This window comes from Echinops telfairi, unplaced genomic scaffold (assembly GCF_000313985.2).
Source record: "Echinops telfairi isolate 266 unplaced genomic scaffold, ASM31398v2 ScPeMD7_2573;HRSCAF=3158, whole genome shotgun sequence".
Lineage (NCBI taxonomy): Eukaryota > Metazoa > Chordata > Mammalia > Afrosoricida > Tenrecidae > Echinops > Echinops telfairi.
In genome coordinates, this window is record NW_022106471.1 from 2,384,842 (window position 1) to 2,392,064 (window position 7,223).

At 50.7% G+C, this 7,223-nt stretch overlaps 1 protein-coding gene across 1 annotated transcript in view; it reads right to left on the minus strand.

Annotated features, from left to right (window-relative positions):
* Positions 1 to 7,223, minus strand: part of ANTXR1 (ANTXR cell adhesion molecule 1) — a 258,401-nt gene that overhangs the window by 2,743 nt on the left and 248,435 nt on the right. The gene's annotated exons all lie outside the window — the stretch shown is intronic.

The window sequence follows — 7,223 nt, forward strand, 5'->3', positions numbered from 1 at the left end:
AAGCGCGAAGTGGCGAGGGTTCACTGTACCTGTGTGTGTGAGGGGTGAGGCCCGGGTTACCCTGTTCTCACCTGTGCATGGCCCTCCTCATCCTGCAGGTCACCATTCAAGTCCCTTGTAAGCACATCCCCCCAGCATGGCAACCGCCACCGTGCCTTTGCCCCCTCCCTGACTGACTCTCTAGTTACAGGCTCCACTACACACGAAGGGCTGGCTGCATAGCTGTTCTATCTGCCCAGAAAGCACTGGCCATTTTTGTTGTCCTTGGCTGGCCCAGAACCCAGAGCCTCACGGAGTGTCCTGGCCACTGGAGAGAGAGACTCCGTCTACAATCAAACTGCTTGAAGCCACTTGGAAACTGTAGGGCCCATGACAACACCAGCAAGGATCTGAACCGTCATTAATAAGACATAGCAGTGGTCTGAGAGCATGTGGGCAAGGAGGCCCTGCTGAATGGGGCTGCAGTAACAGGGTTAGGGATGCCCAAGCCCATGTTTAGACGCCAGCACCCCCTTTTTCTCTTCCTGTGCTTCCTGAGGCTGAATCAGGATGGAACTTTGTGACGTTTGTCAGCGGGGTGCGGGGAGGAGGGAGCATTCATTCACTGTAGCCTAAGTCACCGTGCCCTCCCTGCCCTGCCCCCAGCTCCCAGACGGTGTTCACTAGACGGGGAGGCAGGGTGCAGATTTTGTGAGCTAGCAGCGTCCGTTCCTACTGCCTGGCCTGCTCCCTTTTAATAACGTTGTACAGCGAAGGCTTGGTCACAGGTTCTTTATGACCCTGCCTAAAGTTCTTTCTTCAAGATGTTAACATCATGATGACCATCGGGGATACATTCCTGTCCCGGACAACTCGGAGTGGGGTTCCACTTCGTCCCCAGACATGTTGCATCAGACCAGGCACCCCAAGGGATTGATTTCCTTTATGTTGTTGTGAGGGGCACTGAGTCCGTTGTAAAGACTCGTTTGAAAGACCCCGTGTGCGACAGAACGCAACCCCCGCCCCGTCCTCACAATCGTTCCTCTGTCCGAGCCCATTGTTGCAGCCCCTGTGTCCACGCAGCTCCCCCAGGGCCGCCTTCCTTCCCGCTGCCCTCTGCGGTACCAAGCACGAAGATGCCCTTCTCCAGGGACAGGTGTCCCCTGGCAACGTGTTCAAAGCATGTGAGACGGCCGTCCTTGCCTCGAAGGAGCATTCTGGCTGTACTTCTTGCGAGACAGGTTTGTTTTCGCATTTGGCAGTCCACGGTACCCTCCACATTCTTGGCCAGCACCATACTTCAAATGGATTTCTTGTTCTTTTCTTCTTCTTCTCCTTCTCTTCCTTCTCCTCCTTCTTCTTCTCCTCATCCCCCTCCTCCTCCTCCCCCTCCCCTCCCCATTCTTCTCCTCCTCCTCCTTCTTCTTAGAGTAGAATGAAAATGCCCCGGTGAGGATCAGGCACACCGTGGTCCTCAGAGTTACCGCTTCCTGTTCGAACACTCGAAGGCGATGTTGGGCAGCCTTTACTCAAGTTCCTCTCTAGATGCATGACAACTCTGGTTCTTGGGTCTTGGGGGTGGGTCCTCACCTGACTTCAGCTCTTCTCTAAGTCGGGCCAGCTCAATGCCCTCTCCCTCCCTCTAGGGGCCAGTGATGATAGGAAGGGAGAGAGGAAGCCAATCCCCCCGTGCCCATTGCCGCATTTCACAGAACCGTGACTAAGTTGTTAACAGAGGCCGTGGTGTCCAGGGACAAAACCAGGAGCTCGCATGCTCCCACTCCCAACGTCTCGGATTGTAACCCAGGTTACCGGGGTTACAACAACCACAGCAGTTGCTGCTGAGCGGACTCATGACGATGGCTCCAGTCATGCCACAGGAGAATGATGTCCCCTAGGGTTTTCAAAGACTGTCTTTTGGGAGCTAGATAGCCAGGGATTTCTTCTTTGGGGGTAATCAAAAACTCCAATCATTTGGTCAGCAGCTGGGTGCAGGAACTGTTTGTACCACCCATCCCATGGTCCCAGTAGCCCAGAGAAGGATCCCCAGATGTCTTCAAAAGGTGTGAAAGGACCCACAGAATGGAAGATGATTCCCTCATATCAGCTGGAGGGAAGAGGATGTAGAGGATGGGGGTGAAGTGGGGCGCATAGCACCCCTAGGTCAGTCCTCCAGCTGCCACTACAGCCCATTAGCCCAGAGAGACTTGCGTCGGGTAGGGGAGAAGCCGGAGCTAGGGGCTGTGCCTGGGCTCTCTGCTTCTCTGCTGTGCTGAGCTCCATGGGTGCCCCCCACAGGCATTTTAGAGCTTAGCACAGGACTCCAGACCAATCTTAAGCAGCCAGAGAGGAGGGATCGAGCTCACAGTCCTGCCACATCTCCACTGTGTGATGTGGGGTGGGGACAACAAGATCAACCTCTCATGGTCATTGTAAGGATTAAATTAATCACTGCTGGCCAAGGGCTTGGACTAGGGCCTGCCTGGCTCACAGTGACTGAAGGGTAATTGCAGTGGAGTGGTCTCTGTAGATGGGACAGCAGGCTCAGACACAGGAATGACCTTGCCCCAGGTAGAAAGGTGAGCTGGAGGTTGTAAGTATCAGGGTTTCTGGCTCCTGGTGAGCCCTTTCCCAGGGAGCCTCAGTCTTGGAGCCTTGGGTGGCTACTTTCCTCCTGTAAGGAAGTTCTTGAGAGGACTGCCCATGGGGCTTTGCACACACAGTTGAAGGAGGGTACATTTCCCCACACTTATCATCCCGAGAAAAGGTGCAGACTGTGCATAAATAAATCCATGGGGCCATTTACAGTAAGAAGTAATTAGGTCTTCAGAGGAGGGGTGTGGCTAGAAATTAAGTTCTTAAAACCTGGAGCCAGAAGAGCCAACACAAACACTGTAACACTTAGACCCTATAATTGGCCTGAAGATCAGTTTACACGACATCATTTTTTGCTTGCTGGAGGGTAACAGGGAGGCCAGATGTTCTCCGTGTAACGCACGCCAGCAAATCTGCACTGTGTTTGGTTAAGGGGGTGCTAGGGCGATGGAAGCCCTCACGGTGTCTGCGCGGGCCTTGAGGGAGCCCGGCTGAATTCTCTGCAGTAGATTGTATTTGGGTGGTTTGAATTAGGGCCATGATTTGGCTTTGACCTCAGTTTACCTCTGCTTCCTCATTTAAAAAGTACGAAGGCCAATCATTCGCACACATTCGCAGAGGAGGGCTCCACTTACAATCTCGGAGGGAAGGGCAACAAGCTCTCCTGCTGCGCGGTGGCTCAGTGGGATGTGTGACGGCGCTCTCCTGACAATTCTGAAATGCCAGGGCACATCACCGGACTTATGATAAGAATCCTAGGCGCTAAGTAGGGCTATCTTCTCTGTCCAGGGAGGAAGCGGAGGCTGCAGAGCTATTTCAATATCTCGCTCAAGATCAGTCAGTAAGCGGTAGACCTGGGATCCAGACCTCGCTCTGCCTGCCTCAGAAGCTTATCTGCTTTCCACAGCGGCATCCCAAACGCGGACGAAAAATGCAAACCGTGTCTCACAAGATTTGTACGTGGCATTCCACAAGGTAGCACTTGGCTCCGCTCCATTTCCACACAGCTGTCAAGGGATCTTTCCAGAACACGAACCAAAAAACCAAACCAGGTGCCATGCAACCCATTTTGATTTATGGTGACCCCATGGGGGGAGGGGGGAGGGGGTAGAAGGGCCCCCTAGGGTTTTCTCTCTTTCTTTTGTTAAGGTGTAGGATGGACTGACAGCAATTACAAATGATCAGCTCAGCTGGGCAACCCTCTCCATAATGTCATATTTCCAGAACGATTTACCATCCCCAACCCATGGCATTTTCCATGGCTGGGATCTTTGGGAAGTGGGTCTATTGCAGAACCAGGCCCGTTCACTCCCCGGTTCAAAGTTCTCCAATCCTTTCCCACTACCTTTACCGTGGACTCAAGATGCCTCAATAGAGCACGTGATCCGGTTCTTGCTGACTTCCCATCTTTGCATCGATTTCTTCTTTTATTGCCAGATGCCAAGCCTGTCACACGATGAGCCTTCCACGAATCTGTGTATCTTGGTAAAGACCATACGCTACTTGGTACTCTTCTCCGAATGTCTGTCAGGACAAGCCTTGCTCCCAACTGCTTGATGGTTGTCTCTGAGGCAGGATCAGTCTCGTCCGGAGGTTTTCAGAGGAGCCCTGCCTCCCATTCAGATAATGCTTCCATCCCCGGGGGTGTCTGAGGTGGAGCAGGACTTCGTAGCAAGGCCAAGTCCCCCGCCAGTTTAGAGTCGTGGAGCCTCAGGGTCCATTGACATGGCTGCGAGTTTGGGGCTCCTTAGCCCCATCCTCATGGTCCATTTGGACGTCTTCGAGGGGCCGGGCCCCCAGAATCCTATGTGCTTCCCTTGGTCTTCCCACTCGAAATGTGACCCTATTTCCTTTAAGAATACATTTTTTGGAGGGGGTGGTACTGGTGCTTTCTTGTTGCCTAATCCAAAGAATTGTTTATCAATAAAACCTTTTATCTACATTCCAGGGCGGCACACTCTGAGATGATCATGGTGGTGCTGGGATGAAACATCCTGTTGGCCAGAGTTTAGTTTCTACTCAGGCTTTGAACTGAAGACATGGACAGTCTCCACGCGAGCAGAAACAAGAACCTGGAGGTACGGGCCTGTGGTCTGCCCTGTGGTTTGGGACTTAGGGGCACAATTCTGTCACCGTGTACTCATTATGCCACCATGAGTGAGTCCCTTTCTAAGGGCCTCAGCTTCTTTATCTGTAAAATACTGTGTTGTGCTATCTAGATGGTGTCCAGGTTTTCAGCCCTGATGTCTTCCGATTCCATAAAAATTTGAGTTGCTTTAGAAACCTTGAATCTGAATTTTTCTTAGGGGATGTGGCAGGGGGCGGGCAGTGTGTTAGCGGGGCTCTTTCAAGGAGCAAAACTAGTGAAGGAAATGGTTCGCACAGTTGTGGACGCTGGAAAGTCCCAAACCTGTGGGTCAGGTGTCAGTCTGGAGGCAACTCCTGACTCATGTAGTTGCAGGAATGGGTGCAACCTAAAATCCACAGGTCAGGTAGCAGCTGCCGGCTGCCATCCCAAGAACCAGAGGTCATAGGGTGGTGAGTCAGAGGTAGGATCAAGAGCTTGATTGAGCTTTTCCAGGTGTCGGCTATGTATTGGATACAGGCCAACCTTCACCCCCTCCCAAGTAACCTCCTCTTACATCAGATCACAGAATGGTGACACCTGGCACTGACCATCACATGCATCCAGCTTGCCCAGCTCTTTGTACTACTTAATTTGACTAACTCTTTGTACTGCATATTTTCCAGTTGGCCATTAGTTCTTTTATTTATTTTTATTAAGTTAATATTATTAAGTTGAAAATCTAGGGCTGGATGCTCCTGTTACTGTGGTTAGGCATCAAACCCAGATGTGAGAGCTGAATTCGGGTTTGTGGGGTGGCAAGGCTGGTGCGAGAAGAGCTACGGGCTGATTGTGTGCAAGAGGCTTGCCAGGGGTGAGCTCATGTGTGTAGACTGCTATAAAACATCTGTTTGGATATCAGACATGCTCAATGGAGACAGATCTGGCCTTCAGAGATGATTAAAAATATGTCACGGCTCTCACAGATGAAACCAAATAGTTTCCAATGAACAGAGGTCAGCTAAGGAAATTGAATTTAACAGTAAGAATACTAAAATAATCAGATGGAAAAAAGTATTACCGAGATGCCAAGTTTCTTCTGACAAATACCTTTTTTCTCTCCGACCTACTTCTTCCATTGGTTCTCTTGTTTGGAGGGCTGTAGCTCTTTCTCAGATGACCAATAGAATGCATTTCCAAACTTTGTCTTAAAAATCTGGAACCTGGGCTATTGTCTGTAAGTTTAATCATTCTTGTAAATGAGAGTTGGTTCCCAGGCTAGACGGCAACACTTGTTTATTGTAGATTTATCATGTCATAGTTGATGTTCTAGTGATGAATTAGATGCATGAGGAATGGAGGCAATCTGGGTTCCGTGACTTAATGATGTTTTGTGCCCCTTTTATGATTCTCTTTGTTTGTCAATTCCTTTGGGCATTCATTCAGTTGACAAATGATGCTTGAGTGCTGGCTATGTTATGGACCCCTATAAGGTTCTCCAGATATGGGACTGAGCAATAACAACAACAACAACAACAACAACCAGGCTCTGCTCTCGTGAAACACAGAGTCAAGAGGGGGAGACAGACACTAATCAAATGACCCCACAAACAAATGGACCCCAGGAGCCATATTTGTAGTCTCTGATCTCGATCCTGGTTGTAGCTGATTGGGCCAGAGATGGGCTCCCATCCTGAGTTAGGCCAATCAGTTTCGGTGTCTTGTGAAGTTTTGGAATTATGACTGGAAGACAAGCATTCAGTGTTTCATCAGAACCAGGCTCTGGAACAGAGGGGATGTAAGCGGGAACGGTGGAGCAAGTGTCTTTTAGCACCATCAGGGAGCAGCAGAAAGAGGCAGCTTGCAAGGAGAGAGGAGTGATGCGGGTGCACAGAGGGAAGCGGAGGTGAGCAGCAACTGCCTGGGCTCCACGGTCAGGCAGCATGGCTGCCCTAGAGCGCCCCGGGAGAGGCACTCGGGCTTCCAGCAACCACATAATCTAGCGGGAGTTGGTTTATTTTATTTGCAGCCAAAGGACTATTAGCTCAGATGCTGTTGTCACCTTAAGCATCCCTCCCGCGCCCTCCACCATCTCACCCCTGACCATGAATACTTGAACATATAAACACAAATAATGGCAGCCCCCATCGTTTCCCAGGTTCTAGTCCAGCCCGCTTCTCCACACACCCAGGCTGGTCTCAAAGCCTTCCCAGGGGTCTCCCGACATCCTGGGCCAACTTCTAGAACTGCCCTGACGCATGCCACACGGGGGTTAGGAACTCGCCCGCTCTCTGTTTGCCCTGCATTCCCCGCTCTGGTCTGACTGTACATCTTCCTGTTTCTCGAGGTTTTTCATCTGGAACGTTGGGATAGGAAATAGCTACATCAGGATGAGAGTGAGAATAAAATGGGCTTACTTAGGAAAGCTTAGTTCATAGCAAGCGCTTAACAGAGGTCGCTGAACACCCGTGCTAATGCTATCTGTCTGTGGATCTCTTTTAGGGTGCAGACAAGGCTTCTATTTATAACACCTGGCACACCGAAGGTGCTTACTAAGTGTTATTTGAATGAAATGGAACTGAAA